The sequence below is a fragment of the Emydura macquarii genome, unplaced genomic scaffold (assembly GCF_026122565.2).
Source record: "Emydura macquarii macquarii isolate MOO-44397 ecotype Brisbane River unplaced genomic scaffold, CSIRO-AGI_Emac_v2 contig_1876, whole genome shotgun sequence".
Lineage (NCBI taxonomy): Eukaryota > Metazoa > Chordata > Testudines > Chelidae > Emydura > Emydura macquarii.
The window spans coordinates 11,737,552-11,754,398 of record NW_027132013.1 but is presented as its reverse complement, the minus strand read 5'-3'; the positions used below and the strand labels follow the sequence as shown (position 1 = coordinate 11,754,398).

General features: G+C 46.4%; 1 protein-coding gene across 4 annotated transcripts in view; it reads right to left on the bottom strand.

Moving 5' to 3' along the window:
* The window catches only part of LOC137159393 (transmembrane protein 263-like), a 286,196-nt gene that overhangs the window by 2,757 nt on the left and 266,592 nt on the right, over positions 1-16,847 (bottom strand). The gene's annotated exons all lie outside the window — the stretch shown is intronic.

Sequence of the window (16,847 nt, the reverse complement as noted above, 5' to 3'; positions counted from 1 at the left end):
GTTAGCCTCAAGCTGTTTCTCGTGCGGTTCTAACCTTTCAACCCTGAAGCTGTCTTCCACACCCATCCCACCTTGCATCTACTGCCCATACTGGATGGGGACTGCAAAGTAATAACATTTTTTGGAGAAGGGTGGGCTATTTTAGGTGTCATGACTTCTGATTTGCTGCCAGTTCTATCCACGAGACATGTTACAAACAACCATAAGAAAACAGCAAAGGAGGCCAGTTGGGTAGGAGAGAAAGCTCCTCTTGGAAACCCTGAAGCCCTGGAACAGGAAAGTCCTTTCTAACCCAGTGCCTACTTAGAGGGACGATAGCTAACACACATGGACTCATTTGGATAAAGCAAAACCATGCAGCAGGAGGGCTTTTATTGGGATCTGTTCCCCATGTTCTGGGAAGTGGGGAAATTATGCAAATGAATGGCAGGCTGCCTAAAGCCTGCATAATAATGTGACATAAGGATGTGTCTGCACAGAGCCCAAGCCAGGAGTCCTATCAGAACTAGTCAGTCACTTGGCAAGGAGAATCACAGCCACTTGGTAAGCACTCCGAAGAGAGAGGCTCTTCAGAGCTCAGCCGATAGATCCATTAATGCTTATACAGTCCCTGAGGTGTGCAAAGGAACTGGCTTGGAACACATTGCCACAAACAAAATTCTGAGACCACTAAGAGCCATTCAGCAGTGGAATCCCCACCAAAATGCCGCTTCCTATTCCTAGCCACATCCCCTGAGTGAGTGTGGGTAGAAGGGCCACTGCTGCCAAGATGTTACGGTCAATTCACCCATACCAACCCATGTGGCTGAACAAGGCTGAACTGTAGCTAACCAACAGCTGCTGGCTGGCTGTGGTCTGTCCCCTTGGATCTTCATGTCTCACACATACTCACACCACGCTGTGATGATCGCTGCTCCTTTAAGAGGGAGCCCCTGATCTATTTACTGACTCAGCTCAACTAGTCAACAGTGTTCCACTTTGAATGCTAATAATATTCCAGGCAACAGAAAATGCTACCTGGAAACACCCCCTTGGTGTCTCCACCCACTTTCATTCCCATGCAGATTGCAGCCAATATTGATTCAGTCAGTGCATTTCCTTTGCTAGCAAGTGAAGGGTTTGGGAACTCCAGAAAGCAGCGGCTGAATAGCTAATAGCATGACAGGGCCTTCGGATGTTGCACACCATGGCTGATGGAGACGTCAGAGCTCTGCCTACTATGCAAAACCTGCTCCATTTACTGTTACTTTCGCCTCCCACCCTGCACCTGCATCCACGTTTGTTTTGTCCACCTGTTCCATTTCCTCATTCACTTAGACTGCGAGCTATTTGGAGCACAGACTGTCTTAGGATTTTTTTGTATAGTAACTAGCACAATGGGGCTCTTAATTACTGCTATTAAACAATATATTTTTTTAAAAACAATATGCCAACAATGTGCAGTAACAGTAAGGATCACGTTCAGCCTTTGGGAGAATGGCCCTTCCTAGAATTCTGTACACACACAGCTGAAGGGAGGATCTGGCTCTACACGTGTAGGTCCCCATGTGTTCCACGTACTCTAAGCACACCTGCAGATTAAAGTTCAGTCCCTCAGATCAACCACTAACAAGCTGCAGCACTGTCACTCTGTAGGGAAGGGTGCAGTTCTGGATCTTTTATGAAAAATAGCTAAGATGCTTTTAGAATCGGACTAATCCCTGCACCTGACCAGGTCTCTTATTTGGCATATGTTGGAGCCGTCCTGAATGGGCAGTTTTGGATGCTCTGTTCTCACGGCAGTTACTTGGGAGGTGCCATGAGCCACCTGCAGCTAAATCCAGAGGCTTGCTAGGAGGAGTTGTGTTGGTGTCAAAGGTTTAGATAAGTTCCTGATATTCACATCCTTATCTGACCAAACCAGTCTGCAAAACTTGGTCAGAACATGCTCTATGCATGATTTCTGGTACAGTCCAGGTGGTTACAATTCCACCTGTTCTACAGGAAAGTTCCTGGTCATAGAACAACACTGAGTTTTTGTAAGAAATACCTTCTCTTCCTATTGGACAAGGATTCCAGGACTCCATTTTTGGTCTAGTTTGAACCCACTTCCCCCCACAAAAACAGCCGGTCTGGTATGGCAATTTCGGTGCTTTGGCTTCTAACTTGGACCAGGAATGGCTGAGATGTGTGAAAAAGAGAGTACAGACAATCAACTACACCTCAAAGCTGTTCCATTTTGAGGGAGGGGTGAAAGTTCGCACCGGTTCCAATTTATACTCACAAGTATTATCCCTTCTATGATGGGATGGAGTCAATGGAGTCTTGTGTTCACTGTGCTGTATCATCCCCCAGAAGTGCATTACCTGTGCCACCTTCCAGGGCCCAAGCATAATTTTTTCAAGCCCAGTACAAACTTGTAACAGGGGCCCCTTCACACACACATACCTCAATCCCGCATCCCATACATACAATCTTATGAGCCATGAACAAAGTGTGAATTCTGAAATTACTGTTACATATTCTACCTTTCTGAAAAATGCCCGCTCCCCCCATTGCTATTTTTGTTTAACATAACACCCAGCCTAAAAGTCCCACAAATTTGCTGACTATTCGGTAACTTTTTGGTCATTATAAAGGTATTATATCCTTTCAATGTCTTGATTTTTTTATTCTAATGGACCAATGTGACTGCAAACGTTTTATAATTAGGCCAATTAACTTTAAAGCTTTATTCTTCTGGCCTTTTTCAATGCAAAATCATGAATTAGCCCCCCCAAAGTCAATTTCTCTTGCAAGTTCACACTCAATAGACAAGATAGCTAGGTGGTTTAACTGTTCTTTTCAGGCCATAAGCCTGGATCTTTGAAAAGACAAGAATCAGATAGTATAGCACTACTCTCTCCTGCTTCTTGTAAACCTTCTGAATGTGGTGGCGCTAATGGTGATACTACCTGACTATCTTCAAGCATTAGATTGGAGTTACATGATGCATATTCTGGCAGCTTTTCTGTGCCACAGACACAGTCTCTATATTGAAATCATTTTCATCTTGATTTTGTTCACCTGCTTCCCTAGTTAGTATATTGCCTGACTGCAGAAAGGCCTTGTCTGATCTGAAAAACTGGAGGATAGACTGGTGTCCTTTAGTTTCTTTCAGTTCCCTTTCTTTTACCTCCTTACGTTTCTGGCTGCCTGATTTGTATTTATAGCCACCACCAGACGTTGCAGTATGGGGTGTGTGTGTGACTGTGAGTGAATTAGACACTTGCTCACATATATTTTGGGTCTGTAAATTCTACAATAAGAAGCAGCAGCACTGACTCCCACTGTTTTATGGTGCTTTGCTTTGCCCCTCCCACCAGCTGTCCCTCCCTCCTGCCTATGCACAAGGAACTCTGGGACTGGTAGTTCTTGATCCTGACATGATAGACCACATCACAGAGAGGAGCACAAATCTCTGTCTCTCAGTCTCAGACTACAAGTCCTAGTTTAACTGCACAAACACACACTCTGTATTCTAGAGAAGGGCCTGGGCTGGGCCAGTAGGCCCAGCAACTCTCTGAATGTTGCTTGAGACTGCTCTAACACTGCTTCTGATTGGCTCCAGCAAATCTCACAAGTTCTGGACAATAAATACATAGATACAGGGAAATAAGTGTCTATAAATATTCTCAGGCATGATCTACAATTTAGCCTCAATTTTTTTCCTCATGGTAATGGGAGTTGCAGCCTGGGCTGGGCCCCCCTGGGCCTCAGTAAAGTTTACCCTTCCCCCTCCACCCTATGTAGGGGCCCTGCCACCTTCTCTAGACATGGAGGGCAACAGGTCTACTTGTCCCATTAGGGGATTATGGTGCAGAAGCTCAGGACACTAAGCTCTCTAGAAGGTCTGCATGATAATGGCTTAGTAATGGAGCCTAGCTGTGAGAGCTTAAGGGTCTCATCCACATTTGCAATCAACACTAGAGTCAAATCTCTCAAATGAGGTATGGAAGCCTTTAGGTAAATAGCCTGGGGACCAGAGAGAAGGAGGCACATGCATATGAGAAGGGTTGAGATGCCACATGCCTGCAGAGAACTAAAAAGGGTTGGAGAAAGCATCAGGAAGCATTAAGGAGTTAAGACAAGAACAATGAATCCTTCTAATTATGCTAGGCACAGAGTCGTCAATGCTGCAGCGAGCTCTAGGAATCCCAGAGTCAGGGAGCACCAAGGCTAAATTGGCTGCCAGCACTTGAGTTCTACCTCTCTTGTATTGCTTATCTTTCATGAGCAGCGGGAAATGTGAGTGGGGCCCTAACCCTCGGTAAATTGATGGCCTCTCCAATACGATATCAGAGCTCTGAGCTCCTACCCTCGAGCCAATGAGAAACCAGTGTCGTGATATAAATTTCAACTCAGATTCGATTATTTTTTTACTCTCTTTAAATACGTTACAGCAAAATGCAAAGGACAAAGCCCAAACTCTGCCCAGTGAGCTGCAACAGATGAGACTGTGCCAGGCTGGGAGCACATCCTTTACCCCAGTAAACCCTTCTAAAGCTCCCTGGCTGTCTCTGGATAGCTTGTCTTCAGGACCACAATAAGCCCCATAGTAAGCTGTCATGTAAGATAAGCATCGGATTTACAGTGCAAATTAGTCTCTCAGACAATGGGATGAGCTATGCATCTTGGTGGCACAGAGGAGCCCAGATTAAGAGAGAGAGAGAGACGGCAGAGATGAAAATACACAAAATAATCAGAGACAGACAGACACACAGCCAGAACGCACACAGCATTCTATTCCTCAGAGCCTGTTGCAGCCCATCCCGCTGATGAAAGCTCTTCACCATCTGTCAAGCCTTTTCCTTTCAATCGATGACCTGGCCTTTCCAAGGATTCCTTCAGCTTCACCTCAACCCAAGCCAATTTAGAAGGGAAAGAAAAAAGAGAGAGGGAAAAAATGCACCTCTGCATGTATGCTGATTCTCTTCTTTGAGGTCAGCATCCACACACAATAGACTCTCATCCTTAGCCAGGGCCTTTTCGCAATCCTGATTGGTGTCTGTACAGAGCAAGAAATCCATCCTGCTGGGTCTGCAGACAAAGCCACACATTCTGACCCGATAATAGAAACATGAACTGTAAAGAGCATATGACGAGTGTTAGGATGGTGATGTGCATATCAGAATTGACACACACACGGAATTTTCAGAGTGTCATAGCAAATGCCTGGGGCTTTGTATTTATTTATTATACCTGAAGTGTCAAAACTGTATGCTATGTTGGTGCTGAGTGTGGCCAGACACCCGGTTACTCCTTCCCTTGGCAGTTGATAAGATGGACAAAGAGAATCCTTCTCTTTAAGAGGATTTGTGCAAGCTGCACTTGCAGCTTACCTATGAGAAGAGAGCAGGGGAAGGAGAGGAGAGTGTTTAGGAGTGGGATACAGAGTCTTTCATTTTTAGGACACTGATTCAGCAGGAGAAAGAGGCAAGCTGGCACACAGGGAAAAGGCATACAAATGTGCACAGCATTTCTCAATCTGGAGATCCCAACCCAAAAAGGGGTTGGAGTATTGCCACCCTTACTTTTGTGCTGCCTTCAGAGTGGTGTGCCCGACAACAGCCTCCACTTTCCAGCCATCCAGCTCTGAAGGCAGCACAGAAGTAAAGGTGCTAATACTCTGACTCCCTTACAATAGCCTTGTGACCCCATTTTGGGTTGGGACCCCCGCAGTTTGAGAAATGCTGGGTCTTAAAGAGCTTTACATGTTCATATTTTGCTATTTTCAAATACATAATTATGCTTTGTTACAACACCGTGAAATTCAAGATTTAAATATCTGAAACTGTGAAATTCAAGATTTTAAAAATGCTATGTCTGTGAAATGTACTAAAATGGACCATGAATTTGGTAGGGTCCTAGTAATAAGGCACAGCGCCACCCTGCAGCCCCTGAGGGAACTGCAGTTCATTCATCTCTCCCTACTGTGCTGTTGGGGGTCAGGATTCCCCAGTGCCAAGTTCAAGGGTTTGCTATTTAACAACAAATCTCTCTCTGTTTGAACAGTCACATTACAATCCTGCTCACTAATCCCATGATGCAGCTGGATGGAAGCTGTCTCAGCTACCGTGCTTTCCCCAGTCCTGTGCTATTCAGGCAATGAATGCTGTTGCTTTCCACCAAGATGGTTGCCACCAGCAAGAGGCCCAGAAATGCCAGCCTGAGTTTAGCCACTGATTTTTACATGTTAACTCACGAGGTCTGCAATCAGTGAGACATGCCTGCCGCTCACTGCCACCGGCCACTTGGGAGGCTCCTGCACTCAGCAAAATGGGAGCAGCTGTCTTCCAATCCCAGCACACCACAGGGCTCGTCACTGGCGCAACAAGCTTTAATTGTTTCCTGCACATGCCCTGTGAGGATTATTAGCTGCTGTAGTGTCTACCTTGCAGCGCTGAAAGACAGAGTTCAGGAGGGTAAACGTACAGTGATATGGAGTAGCTTGTTTTCCTTAGCTGAGTCTTGAGGGTGAAGCACTGTAAACTCTGATTATGGAAGTGTGATTATGTGTGTTGCATTTAGTCGCCACTGTAAAAGTAAGGAACTGGCAGGGTAGCCTTCAACCAGGGGATTACTGGCTAGGTCTGATACATTTTGGAAGGTGTTTTTTCCTTTTTGATTCCTGATTCACTATTTCCATTCCAGCTCCATGCCTTTAGTGCTAAGAGCCACCTGCTGGGCAGGTTTGTAGCACCTGGTGACAACATTGTTACTTTTGTAGGCTAGATGAGACACTAACCATATCTTTAAACTGAACAGCTCAAGGCTTTGGCATGATTAACTTTCCATCTGCACTACAAAATGTAACTGTGTTCGGTGGCAACCAGGTAAAGCAACTTGTCCAGTGGATAGGTCACTAGACTGGGACTCTGGAGACCAGGGCTCCATTCTTAGCTTTACTGCTGACCTGGGTGTGACCTTGGGCAAGACACTTCCCTTCGCTGGGCCTGATTTTCCCCTTTTACTCTTCATCTGTTCTGTCTATTTCATTTCCAAACGCTTTAGGACAGTGACTCTCTTTCCTTCTGTGTTTGTACAGTGTCTGGCATAATGGAGCCCTGATCTCTGGGGGGGCATCTACGCACATTATAATACAAATAAAAAACATCTACAACATGGTAGAGGTTATAATACTGATGGGCCCATATTAGTGGCCTTCGACAGGCTAAATGTGACTTCTGCCACTCACGTTCCAGCATCAGGAGGAAGGAAATTTCAACAAGCCGGCTCCTACAAGCCAGCTCCAATGTACAATGGATACAGAAGGCTTGTGTGGCTGGCTGAGCAGGTCATTCAGGTACTTATAGTATGCCATAAGACTGGTGATACTATGGAAGGACATACCTAAAGGGATTCAGATTTCAGCCTGCCCTTGAAAAATTCTGAGGTGCACCAAGTTACATCACTGCTCACTCATCCACCCACAATCTCAATTTCCAGCATGAACCACATTAACCCATAACTGAAGCATCTCAGTGCAAAGAGTGGCAGCTATCAACTGGACTTTACCATAGGTAGTTCCTTTCCTCATGTTGCAAGGACTAAAAAGTCTCAACCTAGCCTGGCTGAATCTTATTTTTTCAGATGTCCTGGGTCTGCCACCAACTTCTCTTCCCGTCTCTTTTGCATCACACACAGCCTTTGGTTTAAGGCCTACTGGGAATGGGTATCTCAAACAGAATCAGAAACCCATGCTATTTATCTTCCTGCTGGAGTCACACAGCCACTAGGAGATTTAGAACTGTAAGCTCTTTGGGACAGGAACCATCTCTTCTTGTGCATGTGCAGTGCCTAGCACAATGAGGCCCTAATCCCAGGTTGGGGTCTTTAGGTGTGACTGCAGTAAATATTATTTTCTACATTCAAATCACCAGACAAATCCACAAAGCAGCCTCAGGGCTCAGTAATCTCTCAGAGGCATAAAGCTGTTAGAATCTGATAGATAAAGCTTTCAGATTCTAGATGTTATTTTCTTTAAAAATCACCTGCAACTCAGCTGAAAAGATTTTTTTTAAACTCGCTTTTTGTAGGACCAATACAAACTCCACTGTTTTGTGTCCCTTCCCCCCTACTGGTTTGGTAGTGGTTGGTACAGTCTATTCTCAGAGCTGTTTTTAGCTGGTAGTTATGGAATCTGGCATGAACAGACCCTAAATGAGTTAGAAACTCCTGTTAAAAGCAGCAGCTCTGTTAATTCAGCACAGATAAAAACCCAGCATAAAAATAATTAATATTTGTGAAACGGAAAAGGACAAACTCTGTAGAGAAATAAAGGTCATTGTCACGCTTCTATGAGGGCTTGAGAAACAATGGGAGTAAACAACATGCTCCAACCGTCTGTAAGAAATTACTCCTCTTACTTGTTCTGGCGCTCTCTGGTGGGTTTTACACTATGGCAGACCCCTAGATCCCTGCAGGCTCCAGCCTTCTGTGTCCCACCCCGCTGGCTATGAGTCGTTCTACAGTGTTGCCACCTCTCAGGATTTTACTGGTAGTAACATAATTTTGGTCCCTGCTGCAGGCATATGAGAGAAAGACAACTCACTTTATAGGGAAGGAGGACTGAAATACAACCCATAGACCCTGACTTATAGTACTAGCTCTTCCATTGACTGATGTTAATATGCCTGTGCCCTTGGCGACCCTTAATATTAAACAAGGCTTCATACTGCTACCTTTTGAAGAGGTAACCATCACTCACGCATTTCACTGCTAAGATGTCTGAGAGCTTGTACAAGGACACTTCAGGCAGGGCTGGCAATAGAACCGCCTCTCGATTAACAGAGCCAAGCTCATCCACTTTGCCCCAGTCTTTCAGAAGGAAACCTGGTAAATTTGATGATTCTATAACTTACACTAACAGAGTGCGGCTCTGTGTCACCCTATAGCAGCTAGATCCTCTTTAGACATTTATGATTCCGCTACTGCTCGTGCACAAAGAAATCAGGTTTCTTCGCTCAAGTGGCAGAGACTCATGTTTTTATTTCAGTCCCTGCAGATGACGCAAATGGTGTGTTGTTACAATAGGCTACACTGTCTGCAACTACTAGACCACCATCTGTTCCCAGAGCTAGAAATCAGGAATCTTGCTGTCCAGTCTTTCACTAGTGTCTCAGATATGCTTGTGTAACTCACCAGCTATGTATGTGTTGGCTCTCCCTTTATTTTACTGTTGCAATTTCTCGTGTTTGTGTAGCAGTTAATGGGAGCTGTCCCTTCAAGAACAGGGTGCGGCAGGCTGAGTGCTTGGCTCATTTGTGGCAATCTGGGGTGTAAAAACATCCCTGCACAAATGGTCCTTGTGGACCCTGCTGTCGTGCAGTAAAAGTTCCCTAGGACACTTTGATCTACCTGCTTTGAAACAGGAGTAGATTAAAGTGCACCAGGAAACTTTTAGTGTGTGGCAGCAAGGTCCACATGAACACTTCTTGCATGGCAGACTAGCGTGGGATAGATTTACACCCCAATTTGCTACAAACTAAGCATTCATGTAGACAAGCCCAGTGTGTTTGAGAGTGAGAGCGGGGTGTAGGAGAATTTGACTGTGTTTCCAGAGAGTGGAAGACCCTGCTGGTGTAAGCTCCTAAAGCACAGAACCTGGATTCAGTAAACTTCTTTCCAGAAAGCCAGCTTCATTCTTACATTAGTATTCCTGGGGGACAAGAAGTTCAGGGCATTGCTAATAAACTATAGAGTTTTCCACCTGAAGGTCACCAGATTGATTCCTGTCCAACTCCACACTGATTACAATTGGTTTCCATCTAATGAATGTTTGCATGCCCCTGGATGAGATGAGATGAGTTTCACAAGTCCCAGCTCCTGCTCCTATGCCAAACTCAGCACCATGAGATTGCAAGGTCTCCGGGGCAGGGACTGTCTGTGTGTGTCTGCAGCACCTACCACAAAGGAGACCCAACTTCAGTTTGAGCGTCTAGTCACGAGCAGCTGCCGTTTGGGGCCAAAAATCACCATACTCGTTATACATTTTTCAGCCTAATTCCACAAGTTCTGTTTACACAGTCATGTTCTAACCCTATCCTGTCCCTTAAGCCCAAAGTGCAACTGGATGGAAGCTGGTTTAGAGTCTCAGCTGCCATAGCTCTCCCCACTTTTGTAGCATCTGGGCAATGAATGCTGCTGCTTTTCACCAAGATGGTTGTCATAAGCATGAGGCCCCAAAAATGCCAAGTTTACTTCAGTTTCATTGTCAAACGCCCAGTGGGGGAGCTCAGAAATTGAGAGAGAGAGAGAGAGAGAGAGAAAAGGCTGAAACGTTCTTTAAAACAAATCTCATGCTTGTTTGGGGTCTGACATGATTTTTGGCATTAGCAATACTGTAATCAGGGCAGGGAGTTGCCCTGTCAGTCTTCACAGGACTCCTTGAGCTAAAAGGCCATCAGGAAAAGAAGAGGCTGCCTAAACCCCACAACCACATTACACTCATCAGGGATGCAGAACTAGGTATGCTTGCCTGTCCCAGTGCCATACAGCAATAGGCAGGTGCTAGCAGAAGGAGAAGCCCTTTGTTCTGTTGGTACGGCACTTTCAGTGGCTATGTCTCAAAAATATGTTTATAATCGCAGCTGTCAGCTTTGGAGAGGACAGGGCTGCACCCTTGCGTGGGCATGCACACTGCATCAGGGAGACGGCAGATGTGTGGCTAGAATGCTTCTCCCTGACAGCAAACCTGGAAAAGACAGAGCACAACCAATTCATGGCTCATATGTCCCACTGTTAGTCCTCATCCGGAACAAAAGTGACACTCCAAGACAAACCTCTCCCCCCAAAATTCACTCTGTTCCTCTATTGCTTCTAAACACCCCCCTCCACCTTAAACTTCCCATCTGTAACAATGGGGGTAATAGCACTTCCCTACCTCACAAGTTGTGAGGATAAAAATACTAAAGATTTTGAAGCACTTTAAAATTTACTGATGACAAGGGCTATATAAATAAGATATTATGAAAAGCCTATCCCCATGGTATCTAAGAGCTGAATACACAAATTAAGGTAGTACTAACATTGTTCAAGGGGACAACAAATCTCCCTTCTTTGTGCTGCACAGATACACAGCTGTTTCCTAAGTATGTAAATGTGCTCTCGGAATGAACATTTCTTCCACACCTATCCTCCTGTATCTTGCATGTAGACTCTTTTGGATCATTTGGCTCTCTTAGCATATGGGCCAAGGGAGATTCCAATATTGCACCAGGGACTCTATTCTTCCATGTAGTTACTGAAGCAGTCAAACCCCTGCTCCCAAGCAGCCATGGCAGGGTTGCTGGATCCTTCACTGACTAAGGCTGCAGATGCTTTGGAACTGTCACTGCTGTGACATATGATGATATGAGGCAGCTTTTCAGTGGAGCTGAAAACCAGACCAGTGGTTTTCCTCTCAGAGTTGGCTGGATATTTAGGTCTCCCTGTGGAGGGAGAACTTCCTATAGTGGATGAAACATCCGGAATAACTGAGAGATGACAGCATTAAACCTCCCTCTTCTTCCCCCTAAAAACAGATGCACTCCTCAAGTTCCACTCCAGAGATTTTGCACTAAATTACTGCTGCATTGCTTCCCCACTACGCAGTGGTGGACTGACTGGGGGTGGAGGGGAGAGCAGGAAGGGTCCAGGGCCCCGGTCGCTGGCCTGGGGGAGGGTGGCGCCTGCTGGGCCCTTCATGATGCGCAGGGGTGGGGGATGCAGGAGGCTCTGAGGGGCGGCTGGACGGAGCCCAGGAGCAGGCGGGGGGTGGGGAGCTGTGGGTGACCAGGAGGAGGAACTCCCCCCCACTATTCCCTGGCTGGGGGGTGAGACCACCCTGCCTGGTAGGGGGAGCCGGTGCCGGATCTGATTGGGCTGCGGGGCTGGAGCAGGAGAGGCAGGCACTGTGCAGCAGGTAAGTGCGAGGAGGGGTGGGCGGCAGCGGAGTCTGGCCAGAGCTGGGGGAGCTGCTGCCATGAGCTCCAGAAAGTCCCCTGGGCACAACAGGAGGAAAGCGACATGTTCCCCCCCCGCAGGTACAGACCCCCCTCCTCCCTGGGGCAGCTAAGGGGTGGCACCGTCTGGTGGGAGCCAGGGACCCCTCCTGCCCTGTGCGGGGGGCACATGAGGTGGGGGGGCACAAATGCCAGCATTGTCCTGCGACCGCCGGAGACCCACAGCATGCCACTGCCACTATGGAGTGGAGAAGCCCAGACATCTCTTGGCTGGTTGATTCCTGAATCAGTCTTGACTTTATCTCTGGGCATTTCCTGTAACTGCCTGGTGATGAGTGGCCAGCTTTGAAGTATTTCCATAGTGCCCTATGGACTGAGGTTCTCATGCCCTCCCCACTTTGCTTTCTGACCCTAATTGTTTGCTGATGTACTTCAGTCTGCAGTGCCTCTATCCAAGCAATGGGAGAAGAGCAGTCAAACAAGACCCTTTCTGCCTTTCCATTAGGTGACTTATTTCATAGACTGCTGTAAATCCTGGTGCATACATGGCTGGGACAGTGGTAAGGATGGAGAGAACTGGAGAAGCATGGCTATTTAATGACAATATATGGCATGGATCTCCCTGGCATCAAGGAGTAAAGCCAAAACCATGGGAGCTTTCTGAGTCTTTCTAGCCCATCCTCCCACCACGTAGACCAGAACAATCAGCCCTCCATGCCTATATAGTCTGTAGGATATGAACTGCCTTCTGGATGTCAAGCTGACGCTGTTTTGCAACGGTCACTCCCCACTAGTCCACCTGGTCCTGGAGGCCAGCCTGCCTGGAGGTGCCCAACGAATTTCTGCTAGCACAGACGAATGGTATCACCCCATGTTTACACTCAGATTGTTCGGTATTTTCTTTTTTCAAATCCATTCCAGCTGGGAATTTGAAAACAAGCAGCAGGACCTACAATTACAATGTGTTTTGCTGGTACACAGCCAGCCAGCCAGGAAGTAGAGGGAACCCAAGTTAATTATCAACTCTGGAGAAGATGCAGACACGTCACCTAAGAAGGGCAGAGGAGGCAAACAAAGCATGAGTTCCATTAAGGAAGTTGGGGGGCAGGAGAAGGGAGAGGTAAAAACCATTGGCAGGGAAGGAACTAGTTTGTAAAACCCTCTTAGGAGCTTCAAACAAGAAGAAACAGTGAGAGTTACTGGCCAGATCTTTGCGGGGGAGGAGGGGAAGAAAGCACTTGCAGCTCCCATTGCCTTGATCCAGAGTGTCTGCTTGGCACCAATGTGAAAATCGAGTCCTTGTCTCTAAAAACTGATATTGACAATTTTCTCTTCATGCTTGTGCTAAACTAGGAATGATTAGAAACCCTTCCCAGAGCCTAAGCCACGAGTCTGTCTATAGCTGTGGGAAGTACCTGCTGCGTTCAGAAGGGCAGTGGTGGGGGTATTCTCTCAAGCTGCTGGAACTCCAGCCATAGGCACACTTTAGCTTAATACAGTTGCTCTCAGATGTGTTCTGGGACAGACAGATATATCAATGGAAGATGATGTGCGAGGCTTTCAGGAATTCTGTTGTCCATGGCGTGTATGCAAAGTGTTTCTCTGTCTGTGCTGTCGACCTGAATTAGAGCTTGTATGCAGCATGGTATGTGTGACACTTCTTCAGTGGGGATCAGTGGGAGATTTGGTGATTGACACATTTGCATGGGGAACAATCAAGTCACTTTCCCAGCAGCACATCCGCCAAGTGACTTCCAGCCACTTGCAGAGGAGACTTTGCTCCTCTCTGTTATCAGGCTGTCCTGGTTGCAAAGCCAAAACACCAACTGATATTCCTGATAGAGAAAACAATTCAACAACTACACTGGTCTTTTAGAGATGCAATTTAAGAAGAAATTTATTAGCCTCACTTTCCTGATGGAGCCCAGCCTTGCCCCACTGATGTGTTTTTGCTGCTGTAAAAAGCGGGGAAATACTGTGCACCCCACCACCACTACACACGCTGTGGATTGTTGTTCAGAGGGACACAGGAACAGGTGCTGAAGACAGAGTCACACATAACTCAACTGACCTCAATTTCCCACTGAACTACAATTTCCAAGCTGGGTTGCAACACCCCCACCCCTAAGAAGCACACTAGGCCAGGGTGGCCGTATCCAAAATCCGTCCGTCTGTCCATCCACCCATGCAGTAAGTCCCCAGGACCTTTATTATTCTTTTTTCATACCCCTTCCTTGATCTGCAGTGCTTCAAACATTGAAACTGGGAGAACTGGATGGTTGTTTGGTTTCTTCAGAGACACTGATCAGGGGTACTTCCAGGTACCACTGTATTTAGCAGCAAGATCTCCCTGTCAGCCACCCCTTTAGCTTCACATCAGGGTGCCCAAACTCAGCCTGTAGGCTAAATGCAGCCTGCTGCTGTCCTTATTCCTAGTACCAAGTGCAACCTTCAGAGACTGCCGGTCCTAGCATGCACTACTCCATCTTGAGCAGAGCAGCCATTAGAGATCATTTGTATCTTTTACTTTCCTCACTTTCTTTCACGACAAGCTTATCTGGGGAAGTACCAGAATGGCAATGATCTAATCAGAAGCTATTGCATCGCAGCAACAGGAATCCCACCAAGTTACCTCTTCAGTCCACACAGGCCCATCACTATTATTAGCATTTGTATTACTGTAGTGCCCAAGATCGCTGATGTAAAGATGGTGTTACTGCTAGAGAACCCTCAACACACATCCTGATCCCAGCAAAAATTTAAAATGGGATCAATACTTGGAATATTATTTTTATTTAAAAAAGCAAGAACAAACTTAATCCATTTAAATGACTCCCAATGGGTCTTTTCTGGTCTTTCCTTCTGCTGACACACAGACCTTACACAAGGGCATTCCCATGCAACGAACCCTCTTAAATATCATATACCGCCACAAAAAAGGCCAAATGGTCTAAAAGAGCTCACACACACAACGTGCCTGCTAGGCACTGGCATGCATCTGCCCCCACAAAAGCTCCTGGAATAACCCATTTGTGCTCACCCACACATATTCCGCCAATACAATTTAGGTGCCCCTTTCTGAACATATGGCCCAAGACACACTAAGCTGGGAGAATCCAGTTATGAGTAGAATTGGGTGTGATCAGTGACTCCCAGGTCCTAACATCCCCAAGCCTTGCAAAAGTTTCTTTCTGGATCAACTTATGGCTGATTCCTGTTTTTGGAATGGGCTGAACCAAAAAAGACTGACCTGGATTCCAGTCTGAACTCTCTAGGTATCTGCCTAGGAATTTATACCATGCCCCTCACCATGGCAATCAAGAGCCTTTCTGGCTAGGGCCCATTGAATTCAGACTGATGCTATCCACTGAACTCTCAGCTCTCTTTTCCTGCTCAGCAGCTGTCCAGTTTCTAACTGGTTAATGGCAGCCCCTGTATGCTATTCAAAGGTAGCACCATTTTTGCAGCTGAATATGCTTAGTCCCTTTTCTACGGTTCAGTCTCAATTATATGGCCATTGTTTATGCTGCCAATTATCCCTCAGAAACTGAACTTGCTTGCAGTTAATAGCCAAGGGTATATGATCAACTATTAGAGCTCTAACCAACTGGTTGTTAACTTCTCTATCGATCAAGTTCCGGGGGCCCTTTACTGCTATTAGAAACTCAGCTCAATGATTTATAACAGAAATGGATTTTCATGTGACACAGTTGCGTGAGGCCAGGTGAAGGGAAAAAGAATCACTTGTTTTTCTTGGAAGTACCAGCTGGAAGTAGCAAAGGGCCCAGCCTGCCATTAATTCACTTCTCAGCATTCCCTGATGTTTGGGACAATGGCATAGAAACATCTTAATTTCTAGACTACTTTACTTTAAGGCTTTTGTCTGGCAACAGCTGCACCTGAATTGTATGTGCAGATGCACAAGCAACATGGGCTTGTTCTGCACACATAACTCAAGTGCCTCATTCCTAAACCCTAATCCCTAAATTAGGGTGCTGGCCTTTCCATCAGTTAAAAAGTTTGGGCCACTGGCTTCAACCCCTTCAGGGGGTGGAAAAAGGAGATCCTGGGGGAGAGAGCAAGGACATTATGAACCAGGGCCCTGTGAGTAAAAACAGGTCTCAGGCCTCAAGGGGTGATCTGGCTCACGTGGAATCACAACCACCAACCTCTCCAACCTGCAGGAACCTGCCCCCAAACCTTGCTTTGTAAAGCACGATGTACATTTGCAACACCATGAACAAGAAACCGGGCAACAGAAACTGGTATTTTTTCCAGCCAGAAAACGCTCAGGCTGCTTCCATTTTGTGGTTCTTTCTTCACTTCTGGATACTATTCTGAACTAGAGGTGCCGAGATACCAAGACAGAGGTTGCTCTTGTGGGGCTACCAACCTTAGTGGATGCAGGAAGCACCAGAAATCTCCCCAATAAGCATTTTCCAGGGAGTATGCAGCCCAGGTGTATGGAGCCCAGTGGCTGGGGTAATCCCTATTTTGAGGGTTTATCATAAATATGAATCTTTGAAAGTTTGCCCATCCCAAATCTATACAGAATACCTAAATACTTGTAACCTTTCCCAAAGATGGTGAGATTGAGGGATGGGGTGGCAAAGGTAAAGGATAGAAGGAAGAATGGTTGGAGTAAGAGTCAGGATTCCTGGGTTCCATTGCGCGACTGCAGTGGCGCTCTGCCAATTTCCATCTGGTGCATGAGACCACTGTCCCCTTTTTCACATCCTTCAAGATCCACCCGTAATGGGTGCAATGGTACTGGGCTGCAGAGTGGGGTGTGGCAAATGAAGAGCTAATGGACTTGGGGTAAAAAGTAAGGTGAGGTGAGAACATAAGAGGGTTTTTGAGACAGGACATAGGAGGGATGTTTGA